Source organism: Falco peregrinus, chromosome 9, assembly GCF_023634155.1.
Source record: "Falco peregrinus isolate bFalPer1 chromosome 9, bFalPer1.pri, whole genome shotgun sequence".
Lineage (NCBI taxonomy): Eukaryota > Metazoa > Chordata > Aves > Falconiformes > Falconidae > Falco > Falco peregrinus.
The window spans coordinates 4,035,149-4,061,685 of NC_073729.1; the positions used below are offsets into that span (position 1 = coordinate 4,035,149).

The following is a 26,537-nucleotide window of genomic DNA, read 5'->3' on the forward strand; positions in this document are numbered from 1 at the left end:
TTGTTGTACTCTAATGATTAGAAGATAGCATGTTGGAATTGGGGGAAAAATACTTCTGTGGTTTGAAACTAAGGGAAGAGCTGGAAACCTTTCTGGTAAGTTAAATTTGCTTACATTTATAGACTTGCATGTGGGTGTCTGCACCTGGTATAAAGTAAAAAATAACTCATTGCTTTGGAAGCCTTATTTGGGCTTGTGAGGTCACTAGTGGTGGTGGATCTAAAACCACTACTAGCCCTCACTGAATCTCTTCAAATACACAGTGATTAACAAAGAACATAGGTAACACTGTGCATATCCAGGTTCCTCCACTCTCAGTCCCTTGGCTCCCATTGCCCCGTCCTCTCTCATGCTCAGTGCTGAAAGGATAATGCTTAATTTTTGCCTGGTGTTGACTGTCCACTACCAGGTGCTCATTGTGTTCAGTCACACTGCAGGTCAGCTGGGGATGAGTGTGAACAGGGCCTCCTGAAATTGCTTGTTGTCTTTATACAAGTTAGCCTAGAGCTGGCGAAGTGCACTGTACTGACTTGCTGGATCATGCGCAGTATAGATTCCTCCGGGAAACTTCTGATTCTGAAGGCATGAAGTCCTCCTCTTCTTGAACCAAAAGACTGGATGAAATTTATCAATCACCCTCGTACCTAGCCACTACTGACAGGGATGCATGGACTAAAGCGTTGCTTCCAGGCAACTGGATATTTTTGCTTGTTTCCAGCCTGGGAGAGTTTTTGACCTTTTTCTAAGATCCTGGGGTTTTGGTTTGTTTGTGTTTGTGGTTTCGTTTTGGTTTTGTTCTGTATTGTTTGTTTTTTCTTGCCCCTCCCAGCTGTTTTATGTCTAAGTTGCTTCCTCCTTTGGTTTTGATGAGGTGGAACAATTCTTTGTCGATTAGCATGTCTGATGGTTGAAAAATCAGGCTGTCTTGAAAATAATTGAATACATGTTTCTGAATACAGATACCGTAAGATAGGGCTTGTTTATCTTGCAACTTAAACAGAGCCAGACTCTGATTGTCTGTTCTTTTTACTAGAAAATTGACATTAATGAGATCATTTGTATTTTGATGAAGGAGGGGCATTGTTTGATGTGTTGCTTGGGTTTTTTAACAGACAAGCTTTTAAGCCTTAAAAGAAAGCAGCTTGGAGATATTTGTATCTTAAACTGATTTTGTGATCATTATTACCTAATTTTAACACTAGTCCGTTCAGTGAATTGAATTGCCATGACTGTGGCGAAGCAGTCAGAATTAAAACCAAAATACGACTTTTTATATGTCTGTTGAAACTAATCTGAGTATCATCAGTCTAGATTTAAAAGTTGGAATGAACTTTATTTCTCAAAGGAAGTAACTCAAATGTAGAAACATAGAATCACTGAGATTGGAAAAGACCTTTGAGATCATCAAATCCAACTGTTAGCCCAGGACTTCCAAGTCCATCGCTAAACCATGTCCCTGTATAATATAGTTTCAGTTGGTTATAATTGACTTCTTATATATTCATACTCCTTCATTTGCTAAAGCTTTATTTAGCAAACTCTGAAACTTAGAGTAATTCCCGATAAAGTACAGTTCTTTGCTTTTTTTCCTGACCTGCTGAAGCCATGTCTTCATTACTTGGTTATGTGTATGCTGTCAGGCATACTCAGGTACTGAGGACCCAGTGCTTACACAGTGAGTCCTTGGGGCTTTTTTTCTTTGGGATGACTCTAGTCTGGTCTTATGGACTGAAACTCATTGGAGTTGGAGTACCTCTTCTGCTGTTATTTCATTCAGAAGAATCATCTATTTCATGTACTCTGAGACTGCTCCATGATGAATACTAAAGTATGGTGTTAGTTTTTCTTGTAAAAGCTCAGTCCTGATGTGGGCTGTAAGTTCGTTATAGCCAGAATCAATCTAAATGCCTCCTTTGATTTTGGCACAATGCTTTTAAACAGTACAATTAAAAAAAGAAAGTGAAAGTTACAAAACATATTCAATACTGTTTGCATAAGGCAGTGAAAACATTTCTATAAAAATATTTTAACAATTCTCAAGGCTGTGTTTTTTGTGCAGTTGTTTCAGAGAGCAAAAATTTTATGTGAACGTTTACTACAATTTTAGAGAAAAGCAGCAATCACAGCAACAATGTGTGCAGAGTGATGTAATTCTGGATGGGGAGGACTTGATAACCAAGTCAAGAGCCAGCATGGAAATATGTAAGACTTAGGAATGGGCTCAAAGCCTTGAAGTCATACTTAAAGAAAATAGTAATGGAGCACATAGCTACATACTCTTTAAAGTAATAGAAGTGCAAGTATGTTCCACAACATTAATTTTGATCTGTGCAAACAGCTTGTTTGCACTTGGAGTTATACAGCAGGTGATTGAATGAGATTTCTGTTGATAACATTCAGTAGCAGTATAAGGTCCAATAATTTTTTCTTTACATTTTTATGAGCTATTTCAGTATATTATTAACACAAGGCAGTAGAGGGAGGTAGGGTGCCCCCGCACGCGCCCCCCCCCCCCCCCCCCCCCCCCCGATTAGTTCATGCCTATTGTAGGAAAATGGATCTAGAAATAGAGTAGTAAATTTTAGGTTAAATAGTTTTTTGATTTTGTGCTCTAACATAGGAGAGTTATATTTCAGAATGTTACTGGAATGTAGTGCTGTTCATGTCTAAAATGGAAATTGAGGCAGACTGATACTTAATCTACTTTGAGGAAAAAAATACAGTATTATGAAAATTATTAGAGATGAGTTATTTGGAAACTCAGTGAAATTTACAAGATCATGCCCAAAATGTATCTATATATCCTAAATAGTTACCTCTTTCTGACAGTTTTATGTATGTCATTTCCATGTTTAAATCAAATGTTAGTTTTGTTACCCTGTTTTAGAAAGAAACCGTCTGAAAAAAGTAAGGAGCTCTCCATATACACATCTTTGTAAACCTTTTGTAGATAGCTTTTGCTTTTTGTTATTTACCTGCCCTTAAGGTTGGGGAGGGGAAAGAAAATTTTTCGAGAACAGTATTTTCTGTGAAGTTCAAGGTAGCTGTGCCGCCAGCCTTAGAGCAGGTACATGCAGTTCCCTGTTTGGGAGTGAGAACGTTGATCAGGCGAGAGGGTTAAGATGGAGTCTGTAAGTTCTGTGACCCACTTTCTGTAAGATTGGGGGATAGTCCTACTGCCAGCCTCAAATACAGGGTGGGAGTGTGGATGGCAGATGGTGCTTACAATCTTGAATATAAAATTATCTACTGCAATGGTTAAAACCCAGAGAAGGTCATCTTACCATTAGTGTTTCCTTGTATTTACCAAAATGTAGAGACATCAGTGTTTTAGAAAATTAATTTTTTCCTGTTTGAGTGAAAGCAGAATTTCTCTGAGTCCTGGGCTTTGAGTCCCAGTAATTTATTTTCTTACAGTGTTTCCAGCTGAGGATTAGTTGTGGGTTAGAGGTCTGTGTTTAATATGCTGATCACTTGGAGCTATAAACCTGGAAAGGTAAAAGTCGATGAAGCTGTCACTCTCCATATTCTTATACTGCTTTTAATAAGTTCTAATGGATTTAGATATAGCTACATTTCACTGAATTCTGCATGTTAGTGATGAGGCACTAGACAGTTTGAGAAAACTCAATATAGAAGTGGAATATATTTTAGTATTGACAGTGCAAGTGAAGTTGTGATTGCTATTGGGAATAATAATCCATAGAATTGGTCCTAGATTTTAGCATTTGTGGATTATGAGCATAAGGAGAGAGATCAATCAGACGTGCATTCTTAGGGAGACCTTTATGTACCAAACCTGGGAAACCGATATGATCACTGCAGACTGGCATAGATGAGCCCTCATTACCCAGTGAATACACAATGGAAGTGTCTCTGCAGTTAACACTGAAATTTTAAGTTATAAATACGATGTAGCTATCTTGTATTACCTTGATTGTTGCTCAGTTACAAAATAAACATCTAGTTTCTTCTGTGTTGGGATTGCATTGTTTCTAGTAATGTTTAAAATAATATTTTTTTTTGTCATCATGTTTTAGCTGGGTCCAGGCATTCTGAAGTGTTTGGTTTACCGAGGGTTTGTTTCTGTACTTGAGTTTGCACATTGAAGGCCACCTGAACAATTGCTTTTTGGTGATGTGTGCATCCTCGGGAAAATGAATTAGAAGAGAGGGAAAAGGGTGGAATAGTTAATGTTTGTCATTTATAATTGCTCTTAAGTTTGCCTGGTAAGCAGTTTTATAAGCATCTGTATGTGTAAAGTGAATATCGTGTTGCAAAGGTTTATATCTTAAGTGTCGGTATCTCTGTAAGCTTTACTTGGAGATACCAATTATAAGATTTTTAGAACTGTGAGTTGATAAGAGCAGCAGACACAGTGCTTCCATTTAAAAGCATAGACAAGTATAGCAGTATTGTGTGATACTTCTTCTGATTTAGAAACAGTTATACTCAGGAATATTTAGTTATTTTCATTCTTCCGTGCGGCTCTAATAGTGAAAGAAAACTGATCAGTCTGGTGAAGGAAACTGTCAACCAAAACCAGCTTTGTATCAAGAAAATAAACTAAAATTTGAGTCAGGAGAAACTAAGGTGCTTGATAAATGTAAAGTAAATTTAGTCTCTCCCCAGATTAAAAAAAAAAAAAAAAAAAAAAAAAAAAAAAGCCCTGTAACACTGATGGTAATATGTCAAGCTTACAGAGGCCCAGCAATACATTTCTATCAGGTCTGAAAACCTCTTCTAAAATGAAGAGTTTTCTTTCTGCTCCTTACCCCTAGAGTCTTCCTTGAGAAAACCTGTAAAGGGAATATCACAAGATATTCTTGGAACCCTGTAGTTGACTGGCAGCATTTATTTAGCAGCTGTATTAAGAATAATTGAAAATCTGTGGGTTTTTGAAGAAAAAATCTGATATTGAATCATGAGCTTGCTGAAGTTAAACACTGATAATTTGCAAAGAAATTGCTTGCCATTAGTCTGTTGTGAAATGGTCATCATCAAGCTGCATAATAGAGGAGTGATGGCATGCATTACTATATACAGTAAGACCTTCCAGGATGAGCAGTATTTTGTTAGAATCTGTTTTATAGAACCATGAGAAAGAAGTGTATAAATAGGAGTATATTAGGAACATAAATGTAAAATCTTCAAGTGTATTAGTAGCTACATTTAAGCATTAGGGAGTCTGTGGCCACAGGTGGAGCAGTTTGTTCTGAAGGTCTCCTCAGTGATCTTGAATAGGAATATAAGTTCTCTTTTAGCTGCAGTAAGGAATAGCAAATGTCTTCAAAAATAGTAGTTTTAGAACATGGAGAAAATTTTTTTTTCTAGAGCTGACATAGAACTATTTGTTTCAAATGACAGTAATGTGCATATGTTGACACATGCAGTTCAGAATTACATTCTAAATAATTTCTTTTCCATTCACTTTCTCCAAGTTCACTGCAGCTAGTTACTAGAATCCCCTTCTTAGCAATGGACATAATTTAAGATCACACTCTGCTCTGCCACATGTTGACACCTTCTTATTTGAAATTAGAGTGTTTCTGTTCACATGGGAAGCTATCTTTGGAGTTTTAACAATGTTATTTCTGTACATTGTGTGTAGAAAAACCACTGAAGCTGTCTGATACCTATAGAGGGTTTAAAATTTTAAGAATGGATATTTAAAAAAGTATTACTCTCTTTTTTTCTACCTTTTTAGTATCCAAATTTCAAAATACACTCACAGACCACTAGAGTAGTATTAGGTAATCTATGTTATATTTTTTTATTTGGCTGTTTATATTTCAACCACTGTTCTGAATCTTTCTTTGATTCCAACATTTGTTTGTCTGCTCTATAAATGTCTTTGTCCCTTCTTGTGTGAGTTTGGAAAGTCTCTGCAAGTAAAATATTTCGGCAGCTTGAATTTCTTTTGGTATCTGAATTATTGTAATTGGATGTATACTAAGATGATTTTTTTAAAAAAGCTGCTGATTTATACAATAAAAACTTCTTGTTCACAGGATAATAAATTTATTTTCAGAGCTTGTTTTCACATTAAATTTTCAGCTTGAAATCTTTGTTTTGATTGTTATTAGGAATGAGAAACACATTTGAACATTTATCTCTTTTAGCATATTTTACACTTAAAGCCTGCAGCTCAGATAATCCACATCCATTGAAAAACTACTGGTTCATGAAAATGAGTCCTCAGCCAGCACAAAATCAAATGTAAAGGCAAGAAGAGTAATGGGAGAGAGAAGGCTTTTGAAATTAACCTTCCCACATTTATACAAATGCAGAATGTGAAAAATACTAGTATATTTATTTATTCAGTACTAGTATGTCAGTTTTAAAGCTGATTTTACTTTCCCCAGTCTAATTGTATTCTCTGGTAGCCAATAATAGATAAGTTGAACTAGCAGTATTTGTAGAAATACGGGGAAAAATATCCTTGCAGAAATAAGTCTGAGAGTCGTATTATAAAAAAAAGTAGGTTGACTGTTCCTAGGCAGGTGCTGGGTGTTGAAGAAAGCAATAAAAAGCATAAAATTGTGGCATAAGTATAGAATTATATACTTATTTACTGCAAAATGCTCAAATTCTGAATTTAACTTATTTATAAAGCTGTTTGGTTTAGTATGTGGAGCAATGGTTTTCTGTATATAGTATTTCATAGCTGTTAAAGGCTGGAGCATCTTGCCATTTAATACGACTATCTTTTTAAGGATACATAAACCCCAAGTAGTTTTAGTATTAGGATGTTAGGCGTAACATATGTTGTAGCTGACCATGTTATAATGCTCTAATGCAATGGCACAAAATGTCCTTAGATTCTCTTGTTCCCTTTCCATTAGTGGCCTGCCATTTTAATCATTGTAATGTACTGACTAATTTCTGTAGGCATGCTTTCAAGTTTAATAGAATAATAAAGCAATCGTTGCTCAGTGGAATCTTTATCTGGAATAACTGTTCCACTGCTTTAACAAAAATGAGCGGCTTCAAATAGTCAGTTTGTCCTGAAGTAGCCATATAATTTAAGGTTGCATTTATGGCCTTTGACCAGAACTTTCGAATCCCATCGCTTGAAACTATGCTTTTAATTAGGTGACCTACCTGCCTTTTGCACCTCCATGAAATGGTTCCTATTTATGTTTAAATACAGCTTTTATTATTCTAAGTTTAAGCTGTCCCTTAACCTGACCTTGTGACATAGGACTTTCCGCCTTCAGGATGTTTTTTTGCTAGGACTGTCCGACTGAGGCCTGCGTCTTTCAATATGGGCTACTGCCACCAAGGTAGCTGAGGAGAATGGTGCTGTGTAAATGCTTTCCTTTCCTTTGTATTTTTACTAAAACTGTATTTCCAGTCAGTATGCTTGATAACCAACAGTGCTGTGCTGGGGGCAACAAAGCCCCTCATCCCTCCTCCAAAGCCAACTGTAATGGAGGACTAAAATTCTTGTGGAGTTTGGAAAGCAAATGGTAGGAAAGCTTATTAAAAACACTCAGGCATCTGTGGAGAAAAAGCCTTGTTCTTTTGACTAGAAAGAAAAAAATTCAAGGTTATGTTTCTGAAGGGTGAGGAAAAGAATATGATGATGAAAAGGCAGACTTTTTAGTAAACCTAAACCTGCTCTTCTTCATTTTCTTTCTCAATTGTGCTCTTGACTTCTCTGTGAAACCGTAGCAGTTTGTTTAACCTCTTCCCCGTTATTTGAATTATCAGAAAAGCAGACATGTATGTATTTTAGTTCTAGGAGTATTGCTGGTAAGAGATCTGCATTTCAAATTCCACAAATATTGAGATTTTTAGTAGAGATGAAACAGCTTGGAATTAATTTCAATCTGCAGTTTGTGCTTTTGTAGCACTTCTGTGTCTAAATCTGAAAAGATACCACTTAACATAAAAAGGCTGTGGTAAATTGTTCAGAGCTAGGTAATGCAAAATTCAGGAACAGTGGGCAGTAATAGCATAATAAATATTTGGGTGTCAGCTAGAGACCTTAACTGGACTATGCTATTGTTTTGTTTGGGGTTTTTTGTTGAAGTGTTAGAAGGAACATCTGATCTTTTTGCTGAAAGCAGAGATGTGTTTTGCCTTACTCAATAATAGCTTTTCGTATTTTCCAGTTTCTTGAATTACTTTAATCATATATGTTTAATGTTATTTAATGAGTCCTTGGCATTCTCTCTTGTTCTTGATTCCTGATGCTTCTGATTTCTCTTAAAGGCCCTTCCTATTACCCTCATTTCTGCCTTGTATCCTGCATCTTCAGACTCTTGCTATTTTTTTGTCTCATTTTATTGCTAAATATAATCATTGTGAATGGAGTCACTTTGCCTTTTCTCTCCAGACAATTTCTCCAGAGGATAAATTTTTGACAGGGAGAAAAAATGGCAGATGTGGAGTCTATTAAAAAAGCAAAACCTCCACCAGGATTGCTGTAAAGTTGGTGGGGGGTGTGTGCAGAATTCACTCTCATGGGAAATGAGCTGAACTTCTGCTTCCTATACATGTGTTATACTAATAGTGGTTCAGGTAAATAATTTTTATCATGCAAGTAATGGTACAAGAATCAACTCCTGAAAAGAGCCGGAGAACTCATCTTTTCTCCAGCACTCCATTGCATAATGGTCCTGCCCTCTGTTCCCTTTGCTTTATGGTTGCCAGAGCTACTGGGAGAGAATAAATAAAATAAAGTCATAGAATATTTGATAGCCTTATTTGATAGCCTGCTGAAGGGGAGCTGCTTTGGCTATTTTTTACAGCCTTGAAAAAAATGGAGTAAGTTTAGAGTTTGGCGAGTGAGTTGCATTATTGTGAGGATTTTTTGGCCTTTATTAAGAGTAATCCTGGAATACTGTGCAACAAGGGATCTTGGTTTGGATTTTGGAAATGTGTTTTTGAAAATGTTGACATTTGATATCTCTACCTTCACAGTATTAACTGGCAGCATTTTCCTCCATTACAGCTAAACAAGGAAGGTCATTTTATAGTGTCCTCTTTATAGTAGAAGATTGTCTCGAAACTATATGTTCAAGGATGGTCTAGGGATGTCATAATACTTTCACCTGCTTTGAAATGACTTTGAGGAGATTCCAGGTGACTTCCCCCCCCCCCATGTTAGTGTACAGAGTTAAAGTTCTGAATGTTGTTCATTCAAGAAAGAATATCTTCTGTCAGAGAAGGATGTATGATACTGTCTTGTTGCAGTACCAGAGGCCCATTGTAATGGGTTTCTTCTATGCTGGAAACAAATAACAGTCCAATAACATTACCAGTGCTGTAAATCTCATTATACTTGCCGTGTTTTTCTGTTTAGGCTTGTTATTTGATGTGTGATTTTCCAGCTATTTATTAAAAACCTTTTAATACTTCTACTACATATTTTTTATTTGTGTCTTCACCTCATGGAAAATTCACCATACCCATTCTTTATCTCTTATTCTACACTGTGCTAAAGCATATTTTTAAAAAGTTATTCAGTTTATAATTCCAAATTCTACATATTTTACAAACTTTGACACATTGAAATAAAAAGTTCTCAAATAAGAATGCTTTGAGCTGGTATTTAGTGTGTTGCCTTCCAAGAAGCTTAAACCTTCTCCCAGTGCTGCAGCACCAAAAAGGGACATTACTGGTGCCAGAGTTGGAATTTACCTAAACCAAATAAGGAACCAGAGTTCCCAAAGAAAGTGAATTAGATTAACGTCTGAAATTGAAGTCAAGATATAGTGAGGGTGGCAAGAGAACATGTTAATCTTAAAATAAATTTGAAATATAAGTTAAATATTTGAAGTATTATTACAGGAATTTTGATCACTTTGACCTGCTAGTATTGAAAAAGAGCTGTATTTTAGGCAAGAAGAAATCTAACAGGAAGCTAAGCAGAGAGGGATGAAGGAAGGATGCTACTCATTCACAGCTGTGTAGTAGAAGCAACATTTGAAAAGCAGCAAGACGGGCTGAATAACTTGCATAAAATGTGTTTATTTATTTACCTATGATATGGCACTGTTAAATTGCAGAATTGTGCTTCCAATTGCTAGGAAATGTAAAATATATAAAAACAAATTTCAAGTATTCATTAGTCTGCAAAAAAATTACTGTTTTAAGGACAGAGCTAAAGTAAATTATGTATTCAGATGCCAAAGAGTGAATTTTGAACTAGCAATGAAAAATAGTATCTCTTTATGAACTGCTTGAAGTTTCACTGAGTTTTATTTGCTTTTGAGGTGCTTGTGCATGTTTCATATATATTAGTATTCAAATACATTGTTTGGATTTACTTTAAATTTCATACCTTGAATATTCTACACTTGGTCATCCAGATTATTACTATTTTTCTTGATTTCATAAGAAAAAAAGTTTTATGACTCGTATTGTCTCTGTCAGTCAGCTTGTCCATGCAGTTGTTTTCTGCAGTGCCTTTTCAGTATATGAACTACTTTAAACCAAATTTGACAAAGACCAAAGTTCTTAAAGATAGGAAAACTGAAGTTCTCAAAGATAGGAAAACTCTTCTGAGTATAGGTGGCTTAGCAGAGCTGTAAATTATAAATCATGGTTGTGAAGAGGGTAAGCTTCCCTACCATAAGCTGTCACTGGTTGCCAGAGCATCCACGTAAATCTCAACTGGGAAAAGTTTGCGTTCCGTTAGGTAGAGGGAACTGAATTAGAGCAGCAGTGTATGTTCCTTAGCTGCCTCCCAAGATGAGTATCAGAAGGCCAGCCACCTTGAGGGTGTGCGTGACTATGGTGGAGCTTCTTGCACCCCTCCTGGGAAACCGGCGTGCTTGATTACCTCTCTGAAATACCTGTACACTAACGCATGCAGCATGGGGAATAAATGAGAAGAATTATAGATCTGTGTGGATTGCAGAGCCATGATCTCATTGGTGTCAGTAATCACATTTAAGATGACCTCAGAAACCTCCTTTATTAGCTGCTGTATCAGATACAGACTTCATCTTTCAATGTCTATCACTAACTTGTTCTATTTCCTAAGGAAGAGTCCTTACATGTTACTTGTGTCAACTCTTCCAGGTACTCAAGCTGAGCAGTTTATTCACATGAAAGGTTCAATAGTGAATAAAAATAAAATTCTGTTCAATGTTAACAATTCTGCTTGAAACAAGCCAAATTATTCTACAAAGCTGTTGTTAAATTATAAAGCTTGTTGTTAATGTAGTATTGTTTTCACATTTGGGAATTAGGTATTTAAAATAGATTATTTAATAGATGCAGATGTATTTAATAGATGTAATATTAGGTAGCTTTCTAATCAGTATATTTTAGAGGAAACATTTAAAATTTATGCTTGCCTTTTGTTTTTCTTTTGCATTGGTAGTGCTGGTCTTGTTTAATTTTTGTCTCAATAAGCACTAAGTCTTGCTTTTCACCTTGTAGTCTTTCATCTTTAAATACCACCAAAACCTTAAAATTTTTTTTTTTTAATAGAGCAGAAGATTTTTTGCCAGACTGCTATCATACATTGTTTGCACTACAGTAGCATGTAGGAAACCCAGATGTGGACTCCATAAGCACAGTACAAATTAAAAAAGGCACTGTCTTCCCGTTAGTGATTTCGGTCCTGTAGAGATGCTTCATTATCTCTAAGTAATCTTTCAATTTTTTTTCACGTTTTTTCCCACAAAGTCTCTACCTTACATGACTGCAAGCTGTTCCTGAATTTTACATTACTTAAGGAAAGGATTTGGAAAAAGTAGAGGGGTTTGATTCCGGTTTTGAAACAAAAAAATCAGGAAAAGGAAGACTGAAAAAGGTATTCTTATCACATTCAAATGCCAGGTAGACAAATGGAGGTGTCAGTGAAGAATGGTACTTGGCTAGGTTACAAAATTTCGATTTATCAAAGATACTGTTCTCAGAGAACTAAGGCTTATTGATGTTGTAGGTAGTTTTCTGGGAAACATAAAACGTGGTAATTCTGTTTGTGTCAGACTACTGTACTTGCCCTTCTTTTTTTCTTCTTTTCCTTCTTCCTTTCAAAACTGTTTGACAGATGCTAAGGTTAATGAATTTCAATTTTAATTTGGCCTTTTCCTTGGGTTGCTGACAGTTCCTTCTACACCATGGGGACCTTTCTTTTCCAACTCACTTCATGTTTCAGTAAGAAGTGGAGCATCTGATGGAAACTTTTTCGTGAATAAGTGAACTCAGCTGGAACACAGCCAAATACTGTCAGAACTGACTCCCTGAATCCCAGTCTTGTGTTTTACCATGGTATAAGAGATTAGATTCATTAACCTCTCATTAGAAACATGTCAATGCTAAAATCCCACAGTATGCAAGATTCAGCCTATTAGAAATCCCAAAAGGCCAGTTAACATAAAAGAATTAACATTCTTATTCCAGAAGTTAATAGTAGCTTCCTCATTTGACTCTGTTCCATTTAATTGATATGGTAACTTGTTAGGTGCTTTAGAATTAGCAGAAATGTTATTAATCCAGACAGAACTGTTTGATAAAAAAGCTTTTGTCATAGTGGAAATACAAGCACTTGCAGTATAAAAATGTTGATTTCATTTTTACATTCTAAACGTATGTGTATATAAAGTATTGCATATATATAATAACATACATATTTAACCTATAAATATAATAACAGTTGCAAGAGTTAATTCTGTACCAGTGATATCTTAACTTAGACACAACTTGCTATTTATAGAAGCATATTAAATCCTATTTGAGCAGATCCAAATGCATCCAGATATTAAAGCTCTGTGTTGAATTCCAGGTAGAGTTCAGAGCATGAGGTGGACTGAAACATCTTTTCCATTGCTTTTTGACTTGAGGAGCTTTCTCCTCTAATGAGAATAAGCCCTGCAAAGTAATTTGAGTAAGATGGAATTCATTCTGCGTCAGTCATATTACATAGCTTCTGCTCAAGCTTGAAGCAAATGCTAGTCAAAATCCATGAAACAAGTAGCAAATGACCCTTTACTAGCTATATATTTTTGTGTGCATTCATCTGCTACTGTGAGCAAAATAAAATAAATTTCTGGTTTGTGTGGTTATTATAAGAAACATAAAAATAATGCTTTTGAATCACTTAATGTCATTACTTGAAATGGAAAACAATATTTTCAAAGACATTGCACTTTGTTACACAGAGCTACGCTTATCAGCCACCTGACTGCTATTTCAAAGTACGTAAGAGTTGAACACAGGGTCATTAGTAGGGAAATGAGAAAGATTTAGACTGGTGGAACCATGCTCTGTCTTCCCTGAGACAGGAACAGACACCATCAAAAAAACCAGTCCCAGGATAATGGGGATCCTGTGTACTCCCCCTGCCAGGCAGAAGGAGTATCTTGAATAGAAGGAGTGAATGGATGTGAATAAAGTCCATGCTCAGGATGGCAGGTGAGCCCCCTCCTTGCCCACCTAGCCTTCCCGGGTGCTCGTATCAACAGCTGTGAGGCTCTGGCTGTGGCAGATCAGTCAATGGATGATGTGGATGATGCTCCATCTGCGCCAGAGGTGTTGCCAAGGTCAGAAAGGACTACCCCCAGTATCGTGACTACCTCCATGAGGAAGAGAAGACAGGTTATAGTGGTAGGTGACTCCCTTCTTAGGGGAACAGAGGGTCCAATGTGCCAGAAGACCCTCCTCTTAGGGAAGTCTGTTGCCTCCCTGGGGCCTGGTGAAATACCTCAAAGAAATTAAGGTGTGTTCCTCTAAAGGGGTGGAACGGCCAACAGTGCCTCTGCACCCGTGCACACATGGGTAACAAATGAGGAGGTGGAAGCCTCTGTGCTTCTAGAAAGCTGTGACCTGCTTGCCGTTACTGAAATGTGGTGGGATGACTCTTGTGACTGGAGTGTGGCTATCAGTGGCTACAAGCTGTTCAGAAGGGACAGGCAAGGAAGGAGATTGGGGGTGGGGTGGGGGTTGTTTGCCCTCTATATCAAGAAATGGATAGGTTATGAAGAGCTGTCTCTGAAGAATAGCCGTGAGCAGGTTGAAATCTTACGGGTAAGAATTGGAGACCATGGAAACAAGGGAACCTTGTGGTTGGTGTTTGCTCCAGGCTGCCTCATCAAGGGGATCAATACAGAAACATAGTGGTAGAGAATTTAAACTGCCCTTGCTATGTATAATGGCAGTCATTGAGGTAATAAGAACAAAATGATCAATGTATGGAATAAGAAGTTATCTAGCAGCATGATTTCTTTAAAATACTTTTTCAAAAAATACTTGAGTGATTCCAGAATAACACTCAGTAGGGAAGGAATGTTATAAATATGTATCTCTGAGTTACACACTGTTGTCAGTATAATTTCAGGATTTTGTTATCGATTTAAATTAATGTTTTATTTTGAAGAGATGGATATTAGCATATTAGAAGCTGAGGCTATGTTTAGGGTTAAGATATTAGAGAAGCATTCTTCAAAGAAAATGCAGGGCAGGAAATCAGTTTGTTTTGTAGATTGCATCAAGCAACACACGGTTGTTTTCTGCAACAGAAAATTTCACCTGTCTTAATAAAGCAAAGTATGAAAATACATCTCAGTTGCCTTGGTTGTTGAGACGTATTTGGGCTCTATTGTGCACAGCTCAGAGGATTCATTGTTCAGTAGTTCAGGGTTTGTAGTGGGTTTTGGGGGCGCATGGGTTGTTTTGGGGTCTTTTAAAGGGTAACTTTACTAATATTCTTTACAAAAAGCCAAGAAGCTTTTTCCTAGAATGTTAAACTGAAAAGCAGCTGTTTGGTAGAATAGCTATAAGGGAACGGCTGTCTTCTGTCTGCTGGTGTTTTTTAGTTGCCTGTATGCTTTTCAGTATGTGGAATTCCTGCCCTGCATGATTTGAAAGTCACCTGTGAGATGTGCCTTTGTACGCCCAAGTGGAACTACCATAAAATTTGTGATGAGTTTTAAGTCAAGAGATTTTTACTTTCTCTGGTGCTAAATACCAGAGGAAATATAGCATATTTCTTAAAAATAATGACATAAAACCCATACTTGTTCACACTATAATGCTTGTCTACTTGTATGTACAAATAGAAATTTTGGTTCACGTTGTAACTTTCTAGAAAATCCATTTTACCAGGAGCTTCCATCATACCTGAGAAACAAAGCTCCTTTCTGCTCACACAGAGTATCTTGTGGCATTATGTGGGCAGTGCTTGTTTTTCCCAGGGCTGACATGATTATGTATATTACTCTGAATGTTCATTTGCAGAGATGTGCTGCATTTCAGAGTGGTATTTTATGAAGCTTTTTGAGATTTGATGTTGAATGGCATTATCACCAAGAGGGTTTTAAGAACCTTAAGTCTCAAAAGTCTTTAACTGTAAACACCTGCTGGTGCTCTACCTCTGTGTTTTCGGCACTGAAGATATACTTTTGAAGTTGATGGGCTTCTCTGTTGGGTTATAGAGGTTTAGGTTTTTTTACTTTTTCATACGAAGCAAACCGGTGTACCACTGATTATTACACAGCTTGTTTCTTAAATTGCAATGAGTATTCTCACAAGGGGCGGTGTCTACTAGTGACACACTTTAAAAGATAAAGTAAATGTCTGGGTTCCTGAATGCATTCTGAAAAAATAATAAAAGAAGAAGGAAAAAAAAAACAAAACAGTTTTATATTGCATCATCTTCAGGGGTAAGTTCTGATTACATTCTGTGTATTTTGTTAGGAGGCCAGTTGAACATGAAAGAAAGTTGTTCCTGACCTCTCTCAGTCACAGTTCAGTTTTAGTTTTATATTCTTTCACCTCTATATAGCTTGAACTCCTGGATATAGCACTGATGGTGCCACATGCTGATTAAATTTGCCATGACCTCTGAATATCACAGGGCCACATAATTTTATTTCTCCTTCTAGCACCTCATTCTTTCAGTGGCATTTTGTGGCAGCTAGGAAGGTTCTTAAGCTGATAGTAGTGAAACAATGATCAGTGTAGTCTGGTGAAAATATAGGTTGCTGATCATGTACTGTATGTGCTGTTACTGATTTCCATGAGAGCTGTCTCTACTTTACATACATGCAAGCGGGCATCATGAGCCCTTCTATAACAATTATTTTGAAAGGTTTGAGAAGGAAGAGTTGTCCTCTGGAAATATTTCTTTAGTTTAGACAATTGGCAGATGATTGGGGTTATTATACACATACTCTCATAAATATTAGGCAATCCTAGACCATATTGATGCTAACAGGCATAACATTTAAGTTAGTTGCACAGAACACTCTTGAGTCACTGTATGACTGATCCATACTGGTGAATCCATATATGATATTGAACACTGGTAACTAATGCTAGAGAAGAGGTTTCCTAAGGGAAACTTCAGGATACTTGACATTCTACCTGAAATAACAGTATGCACTTTGTTAAAGATGTCAGGGCTTGTGTGTTAGCTACTTTTCTGCTTCTATTTTTGGTCTTGCTGAGTGATTCTGCTAACCTGATCTTACTTCCTTTACCTGCAGGAGAGCTTGCTTTTAAAGTGAGTGCTGGGTAATCTCCTTGTGTACAAACTGTGATTGCTTAGCAGGCCTCTGCAACAGGTTTTTTTGCCTAGCTGAAAGAGGTTGAAAACTATTGTTTACTGTCCTCTAGCTCTTTGCTTTCCAACTTTGGCAAAATAATTCTTGCAACTTTGGAGCTTCAAGTTGTCCAGTATTTCTGTCAGTGATGTTTACTGTGTGATTGATTCATAACTTGGCAATTGTTGCTAATCCAGTGGTTCTGTACAGTTTCTGAACAGCTTTTTTACTAAGCCAAATTAATATATGCATGCAGTAACTGTTTCAGTAACCAGGTCACATGCAGTGTTTATAAATGGGTACAGATCAGCTCTAAGTCCTTTACAGCCACTAACCAGCAAATACATTATTGTGTATTTTTAGAGCTAAGGCAAGTTCAGCCTTTCAGTGGCTGCCTACAATCTCATTTTCAATTACTTTTACATTCAATACTGCTTCTTCATAATAGAAGCTTATGTAAGCTTTCTACTTTTGTCTCATCTTAGCTTTGGCATATGAGTAACTTCTAATACTCTCTAATAGCAGTATAATTGCCAATACACACTTCAGGGTACTTTCTTACTGAGTTTTGCTAGTGTTTGCAATTCATAAAGACCTCAGTGGTCAAACTGACTCTTCCCCTCCTGTCATTCCGCCCTGTGTGGTGAATTGACATTCAGAAGCTTGTAGCTAATTACACTGGATAATAAGTATACTTCCTTTAACAGTGGCTATTAGTAGAGAGTATACTTGGCAATTTATATGTTCTTTCAAGATGATCTAATTTTGAAGTGGTATCCAGGGAAAGATGGGTCAGCATTTCTTAAATGTTGTTAAACAGATAGTCCTTGAGCACTGCCAAAGAGCCAATACTAGACGGAAGGGCATAATCCTTGTGATGGACCAACAGAAGCATAACTGTTCCACATCAAGAGAGTGTTTCAAGATCCAAGAGATATTATTAAGGCATAGCATTTTGACTTCTTTAAAATGAGAATTAGCTTGCCTTCAGGTAATAAGTGCTTTACAGGAGACAGCAAGTTCTTGTGTTTGAATCACCGTCTTGAATAACACCAGCCACAAAATTTTATGTACACTTTGTGTGTGTTAGGACATTTTGACTTCCGTTATTCATGTGTCCGAGATGCTTGTTAGGTATTTGAAGTATTTTATGTGGTCACACAGTGGTTCTTGTAAGTCAACGTTTGTAACTGGAATTGTTCATAAAAAGACTCAGGAGACGATTACCCATTGCCTTGTGATCTAAGGATGATGATTCCCACCAACAAAGAATTCATGTATGCTACATCCCTGTAGTTGCTGTGGTCTATCAGTATTCTCAGTGCCCTCTTGGCTGCCTTGGCAACGATTGTGCAGTGCACTGATGCTTGACTACTTTTCACGAGCACCCCCATCTCTTCTGCTCCTTGGTGTTTTCTTTTGAAATCACAGGGCTGCTTTTTTTTTTTTTTTTTTTTCCCCTCCCCCTTTCAAATTTCATAGATACAGTGAAGGATGTACCAGTCATCTTGGGGCTGAGGACAAGTGGCAGAACATGCATGTCTAGGTTTTAAAATAGATTCTTAAGCAGCCTTTCTCACTGAGGAAATGTAAGCTGGGTAGGGGATGCTGGATGCTGGAATGATACGTACTCTATTAACCATGCATGAAGGTGCTGCATTGATGATGCTGAAGCATAATGTTGAAGGGCTGAGGAATTGTTTACGGCCATTCTTAAAAGTGGACTGCTCTACATTTAGTTTGTTTCCATGTTCATTTGCAGTATCAGTTCAGGGTAATGCATGCAGCTTCCTTCTTTTTTAAATACTTCTGTTGGAGTGCTGTGACGTTGTTGTATTTCAGCTATGTGCAGAGCTTTTTTTAATCTCAGGTCAAGTTAGTGTTCCCCCTGTCTGTAGCTCTGTGAACTATTGCAAGAGACAGACACAATCCCTCCTACTGGGCAGAAGACTGTAGTTAATTCTTGCTGATGTTTCTTCAGAAAATTTGACTTTTTCCATCACACAGGTTTCCTGTAAAACGTCTCCCTTGTCCATCCTCCTTTGTACCAAGTACTCATAATCAGTGAGTCTCAATAAGCAAAGAATATGGAGAAGTAGACCTCAAATCTGGTAATATTCGAAATACAAGCTCAGGGAGGGAGTGTTTCATGAGTAACAGTCTGCTGTTTCATTATTAATCCAAGCTGGCTGTTGCAAACACTCAGTGATTACCTTTTTTTTTTTTTTTTTTTTTTTTTAAACAGGTGTTCCTTAATTGCTTTATGTATTATATTACTCTGTAATGGAGTGGGTTTTGCAGCCCACGCCGCTGGCAGCAAAGCTTAGTTGTTTTTTCTTCTTAATGGAAAATCGCTTCATAGAATGACTGATTTCCTTGGCAAAAGATATTCTTGGATTGTTTATTCGATATGTATGAGATGAGAACTTTGTGTCTATTCTGTATTTGAAATATTGCATACTATCAGTGCAAAGACAGGATTTGTGAGAGGTAAGTTGAATGCTGTAATAGCAAATGTCTGTTTCAGGTGTGACTGGGACATTTCAGGTGCTGAATACCTCTTTATGATAATCCGAGTACTTTTACCAGGTAGCACCGTAGGTGTTTTCCAACTGTTCTGTGATATTTCAGTGTACTTATTTTAGAATTCATATGAGTGGTCCCATTCTTTGATCACTTAAAAATACTAATGAAATGACCTATCTTGTACCAATTAGATATGAGTATATGGAAAATATGCTTGTATGGCAGTCTGCTAGACTACGAAAATGTAAACCATTAATTTGCAAATTTATTGAGGGAAGCGTCTTCTAGACTTTAGTGTAACACATCAACCTTTTGATTTTAAGCCAGAGAAATAACAGTTCACTGTCTCATTCTCCACATAGAGCCAAAAAAATAAAGGGGTGGCAGGAATAAATTCATTGTTTTTCTCCTTAGTTGCTATTGAAAAAAGCTGTATGAAGTCATGGGTAAAATATAGTTTATTTATTATTTGGGATTAGTTCAGCTTTCAGTTTAAAGATGTCCATTATTCTGAGCTGGGTGTTCAGGGTGGAACTCCTGATACCTTTGACTTCGCATCTGGGAGTCTGTCTTACTGCTTTACATTAATTGGCTGCATTCATCCTTGGGTGCCAAAAAGATCATATTCATAGGAAGACGTATCCATTTCACTGGAATCATGTGCACTGAGCTGGGACAGTCAGGTGTGGAGTCAGGACCATCCTTTCTACTGTTCTGTGACAGCTGTAAAATTTTCTCTGAAGTGTGTATCCAGCTGGAGACTTTTCATTATTTGTGTGCAAATGAATGGTCAGAAAAGGAAAGGTTGACTGGCAAATAAAATGATTCCCAGGTAGTAATGTTCATGGGACAAGGGGTACAGGATGTTTATTAAGAATGCATGCACCAAGTTAATCCACTTTCTGGGATTTAGAAGATAAAGCCTATGGAACAACGCATAAAGGGGTGAACTTGAGCACTTGCTTAAGTGGAACAGGCAACCATGCAGTATCTTTAAGAAGAAAATAAAATAAAGACTACTCTGTTTTTATAGATTTTGATGTCCACTTTTTCAAGAAGCATAAGGGGCTGCACTACTGTCAGATTGAGTGTGTGCACGTATTTATAAATATTCTGTCAACATAATTTCTGTGCTTGTATTAGAAATACATGTTGCTTGCCCTGACTTTAATGACTTTACTGATTAGTAGTTTAATGAATTCAGCAAGGAACAGGACTCTGCTCATAATTCTTTTATTGACTTGTATAGCCTTTGGCAAATTGCCTAATATTTGCATTTCTAGTATTTGAAAAATGTTGGTACTTATCCTTGTGTGATGCTTCTAGGGGAAGCTAGCTTTAGAATGAAAAATTGCTGGATCAATTCATGTTTATTTCTAGATATTAAACCCATCGGTCTAACCGATAAGTCTAAAGCCCTATGTTCCTCAGGCAGATGCTCAATTCAGTAGTATCTTCCCGCTCCAGTTTCAGAGGGTTGATTGTGGTATTGAAAGTCAAGAGGAGGTAGAAAGCAGGGGATTGCATGTTTCTTTTCCACATACTTTTACTTTGCTCCCCAGTAAAGCAGAGTTCAGCTCCAAACCCAGTGGTACTTCTGTTCTATAGCAGAATGTCCAGACAGGCATGTGGCAATAGAAGGAAAAGGTGATGTGTTACGACTCCAGAAGCACACTGAGAAACATATTGGTTTGGAAGTAAGAGAATACCATTTTTCAAGGAGGATTTTAAACCAAATATTAAAGGCCTTGGATTTTTAATTGGAGTAAAATTTGGTCCTTGTGCCTAATCAACAGTCATGGAAAGCAACTGACTTCTTTGCTAGAAAAGATGCTTATCATTTTATCTACGTGAGAGAAACAAGAGATGAAATGTCTCTGAAAAATCCAGTTTTTCCATGCTTTCTGAACACTAAATACCTGAATAAAGGCATGCTGGTTATTTACATCATGAAAGTTAGTTAGTCTGTGGTGGTAATAATGCAAGTACTTCAGTATTTTCACCATAGTGTTTTGAATTTGTTTTCACTAGAGTTATGCTATTTAATTTAAAAAATTACCAATCCAAAAATGTATAATGTACATACATTAAGATGAGAATGTAAATGAGAGATCAGAGAAGTTCTCAGTGCAACACCATGACAGTTATATTTTAGTGTTACAGACTACTGATGGATGGTGTATGGAAGAGATATGCATAAATCTATTAAACCTGACATTTCTTTAAGAACCTTTCTTTTCAGATTTTCTGATGCTTTTCTGTTTAAAAACTATTTGAAATCTCATGCTTGATGAAAAACTATGACACTAGTTGAAGTACCTTTTTGCAAATAAATATAATACTAACTTTGTGTGTTGCCTGTGATCTTGTAAAAGAAAAACTACAAAATTCTATCCAGTATATGATGAAAGGAGTGGACAGGTTTAAGAGAGCTTAATTATCCAAATGAAAGTTTTATGTATAGAAAGTTATTTCTGATCAAATAAGTAGCACATAGGTTAAACTGTTGAAGGAAGATTTAAATGGGTGTAGCAAGAATAATGTTCTACAAATTTGAGTCTATAATAAAAGTGTGGATGATAGTGATGATAGTGCTTTTATACAGGTTCCACAAGTGTATTATCCACAGCTCTCTGCAGGCTTGCCAGGCTCTGCATTCTTCTGAGCGCTTGTGAAGACAGGCTGTGATGTAACTATTAACTATAAGTATTTTTTATTCTGATGTAAACTCTTTAAGTATTTACAGAAATACAAGCACGCAAGGCATGGTGCAGTTCAGGGCTCAGACTTGTACGTCTGTGGGTACATGCAAGCGCCTGCCTGTGATCTGTCTACTTAAAGTACCATTTTAGTAAGCGAAGCCACGGGAGGACTGCTGGCAAGATCAGCAGTCCTGTCCCTGAGGGGCAGCCTCCTGCTGCCGGCCTTCTCTGGCAATCTGTCGTGGGGCGGTCATGGTGCCAGCATGCAAGGATAGGTGGCTCTTCATCTTTTTAAAGCCTTCCTCTGCCCATGAACCAAATTCCTTCGCAATGTGCCACAACAGTTAATTACTGTATGTTAGCAAAAAATAATAGTCTACTAATAACTAAAACTAGTGAACCAAAGCAATGGTGCTCAATGAAACATTTATTTAAACAGTAAGCAATAGTAGGAGACACACCCAGGCACATACCTGACTCGCACGTGACTCGTTACAGTTATGTGCTGTCTATAGCCCATGCTATGGCTGCTCCAGAGGAGTTGTACTCCCACGCGCCTTCCACGACAGCTGACTGCAGGAGGGCACCCACCTTGGCCGCGATAACTGATGAGGATGGGGTCGTGCTGACCGCTCGGCTTACAAAAGTACTTCAGCCTAGGTCCAACAGAAGGGTGAGACTTCAGTGCTTCTGCCATTGGGGTTTTGATGCTGTCTCCCTTGAGGTTGTGTTTCTGCATGTAGGTTGGCCTGCTGGTAGCTGTTCCTCCAGTTTTTTGGGGAAGGATCTTGGCCAAAATAATATAAAGAGTTTGCCTAGATTAAGCAATTCATCTGTCCGTGTTTCATTCAGGTTTTTGTTACTGCACAGTTTGATACCCTCTGATAAGAGGGCATTTTTGATCTGTCTGTTTGCAAAAAATGGAACTGTACATGGCAGATACAGACAGGGGTCACCTTTAGTAGCAGCAAAATAAAATGTCAAATTTCTCTCAATCAGCTGTTTCCATCAAAACCAACAACTGTTTCAAAAAAAAGATTGCATTCTCTCTGTTTTAATTTTTTTTTTAAGTATACAAATCTCATTGCATTCAGATAATTAAAATGCTGTAACAGTTTTCACATTTCATTGCCTAATTAACAGCAATAAAGGCCACACTAAATCAGGATGAATCTGTAATTTCAGCACTAATCACACAAGTGTGAGTGTCAGCATCATAATGAGATGCACAAATCTGGAGGTAATGAGGCTGTGGCTGTCTGGGAAATTAGAGCAAGTGCTGGCACAAATTGTACAGCAAGGTTTATTCCCATTTTATTAATTATATGCTTGCACAGGGAATTGTAACCAACTCAAATTACTTTAATTTGTGAAATTCATGCTACAGCTATGAACTTGACATCTGAGCGTGAAGTTGGGTTCTCCATCCTTCCCTCAGTGCAAAAATGACAACAAACCTCCCCAATGCCCTGAAATTTTTGTTTAGATTTGAAACTTTGACATTCTAGGATGCGAGGGTATTGCAAAGCTGGTGGCAGCACTGTTGCACAAGGATCATTTTGTAGTGATGGTGCTGTCCCACTATATAGAATGTCAAGGCTTTCTGAAGTGGAAAGGGGTTTCAGTAATGCCAAAGTTAAGAGTATGACAAATAAAAATATTTGGGGCACAGATAATTACTGATGTAATGTAATTTCATCCCTTACCTGGGGTACTAAACCTCTTGATGAACTGAAAAATACAAGCTTGACTGGTTTTGGTTAAGGAAAAGCATAATTTTGCATTCTGACAAAAAGTGTTGCAGTGCTCCAGACTAAAAAATACCGATTGATACAATGTTGATTTGTTTTATCAACAAATCATGCAATTTAATCTATGTTCTATATCAAGGCGATGAAATTCTTTGTGCTGATTCTGTCCTGAAACTGTATAATAAACCTCTGGGTAATTTGGACATTCTTACAGTGCCTGAATTAACTTTATGAAACATATGCACATTTTATAGTGATAGGCAAGGATGACAGTGATCTTTCTCGGACTGTAATATTTCACAATCAGTTAATATTCAGCACTGAAATATTGTACCTTAAACTTTTGTTCTAAATACTACTAGAATGGTACATGGAGAATTTTCTGTAACATGCTCACAAAATGACTATTCATTGTATCTATAATCAGGTTTTATGTTGCATTAATGTTTCTAACCAAAGAGTTGATAACAAATCAACTATCATTACGAAAAGGATTGTTCAGAAGGGGTTGAATGAGTTCTATTTCTTGGGCTCTGTTTGTCATGATGTTCAGAAGTTTTAAAGGTGCCAGTGAGACTGACGATTATCTTCAGTAGCATGATAAGCATTTTATAGGAAGAACGCTGACAATCCCATAGTGGATAACAATTTATTCTCTTTCACTAGATCAAGGTTACTAGCAAGTAACTTCTTGTATCAGGAGTTAATAGCTAAAAAAAAGTTATTCTGAACCCATGGATTCTTCTTTAGTCATATTGAACACAGTGTTACTTTTTGTACCAGCCAACCATTCTATATTCATTAAATTTGAGAGAGATATACTCAGATAGTCACCAGGAAGAGTTGTTGTATATTACCTTATATATATACCTTATAATGGATCAAGTTCCTGATAAAAGACTATGTGAACAGCCAACTTGTGTGTGAAACAGCTCTATATTGTTTCAGACGAGAGATAGCTTTCAGTCAATCACATCAAAGCCTTGATGCATTTGATTGCATCTTTTCTTCATACTAGCTTGTGGTTTTGCTCATGTTTCCAATCTTGTTAGGTGTTTTGGGTCTTTGCATTAAAGGAAAACACTAGCCTTGTAAAAGCTACAATGGTACAAAAAGTTACTCCTCTATCTGGGATTTCTTAATCAGCCCAGCTGGACTTGCTCAGTACTCTGCAGATAGTCTGTGTCGTTAGCCAATACATGGGGTTTATCAGGGTACAAGTGAAAATACATTAATGATTGCCAATGTAAACCCAGTACTCACATCTTCATCTGGTATTAACAGATGGTATTAGAAGAGGTTCAGTATGGTCTTTCCTAAGACTTGCTGACTGCTACTTTAGAAGAAGATTTTCTCTGCTTGGTTTCCTTTTGGCAAAACTTGCTCTTAAGAAATTTGACGTAAAACCTGAAGTTTGACAAAACCATGATTCTGACACATACCATAAGGCTGGCTGTTCTGCCTCAAGATACCATCTGTCAGGTTCCTTGGTTTTAGGTGTCTGTTCCCTGGTAGAAGATTTTGGAAATCACAAAGCTCTCAAAGTTTTTGTCCTAAAGGGCAGGTGAAGGAATGCAGTGTAACCCATATGGACAGTGGCTCTACGCTCTGCTCTGAGGTTATCCATAGTCTTTGATGCATAGCAGGTATGTCCTCTTGACTCTGTTTTAGAAAAAAAACTTTCAATAGAAGCTATGACTTTTTTTCTCAATTTTTATTCTTCAGATTTCCCCACAATGCATTTAGATATTTTCTGAATTCAGCCTTGTTGTATAGATGTAAATCTTCTCTGATCCTTTACTCTGGCTTTATGAATGCTCTGTTGACCATCATATTGCTTTGGAATTTATTATTTGCATCCTAGTACTGATGTGCTTTAATCAGGAACTGAGACTCAGATTTGTTTGGGTTTTTTTAAAGTTTCGTATGTCTGTGAATATCTAGAAGACTTATGAGGCTTGTAAACAAAGCACAATGGGACAGGAAACTTCAGGATATGTTCTATCTTAATATTTATTTTGTATACTGAACTAAATTCTTTATGTAATGTAATTTTTTTCAGTTATTTTGGTTGGATAGAACAGAGGATGTTGATTGGCACAAATATCCCAAAAGCTTTCCAAAAGTGCCCCATGGCACTGGTACCATGCACAGGATGAATTACATCTAGCCACCATCACAGCTCCTAGGACCTTCAGGAGTTTCTGTTCTATCTCAAACATGGAACTGAGATTCAGGAATGTGAATTATCTCAAATCTCAGAGAGGCAGAACTGTAGACAATATTCTCTTCCCAGGTTCTGATACGTTGTGTCTATGCAGAATTAGTATCTTAAGGCTATTAGTAAATTTGTACACTGCACTGGTGGAATTCTGGGAAATGATCAGAGAACAAGTAATAGTATAAGAGGGTATGGAGTAGAAGCAGCAGCTCAGCGCTAAGAAATGGATCTGGTTTTTTATCTACAACTTACAGGTGGTGGTGCTAATCATATATCTAATTATTACACCTTTTCTACCTCTATCTCTTTCTGTTCTATGTAAGTAGGCTTAAAAGATGCCTTTTGGAAGGGTAAAAACATCGGAACAGTATTAAACATTGAATACTTACATTTATTGCTAGAGATGATCTAAAGTAATATCTATAAGACTGTAAAGCAATAATATGAATTGCAGTTGACCTAGTTTTTTGTGACCTGATAAGCTCATACTGGCTTTGAAAGCACTCAGGCTTTTGTACCATAAACTATTATTCTGAAATGTGATTATCCTGTGCAACTGTCATTAAAATTCATTGTTCAGAAGATGGTAGCCTTAACAGTAACTTAAGATACATGTCAGGTTTTTGGAATGCATTAATTCACTTTCCTCATTGATCAACACTTAATGTATAATTATCAAGCAGATTTAGCAATCTGCTAGGATGATACTCTCTATTGCATAACTATTGTGTTCCTCTCACAAAATCCCAAACAGAGAGAGGCAAGAGAGAGCTTGTAACTGCACTGTTGTTGTTCAACAAGCAAAGATACTGCGTTGCTGAATTTCAGA

The 26,537-nt window shown here is 37.0% G+C and overlaps 1 protein-coding gene across 10 annotated transcripts in view; it reads left to right on the top strand.

Annotated features, from left to right (window-relative positions):
* Positions 1-26,537, top strand: part of CHID1 (chitinase domain containing 1) — a 127,473-nt gene that overhangs the window by 63,299 nt on the left and 37,637 nt on the right. The gene's annotated exons all lie outside the window — the stretch shown is intronic.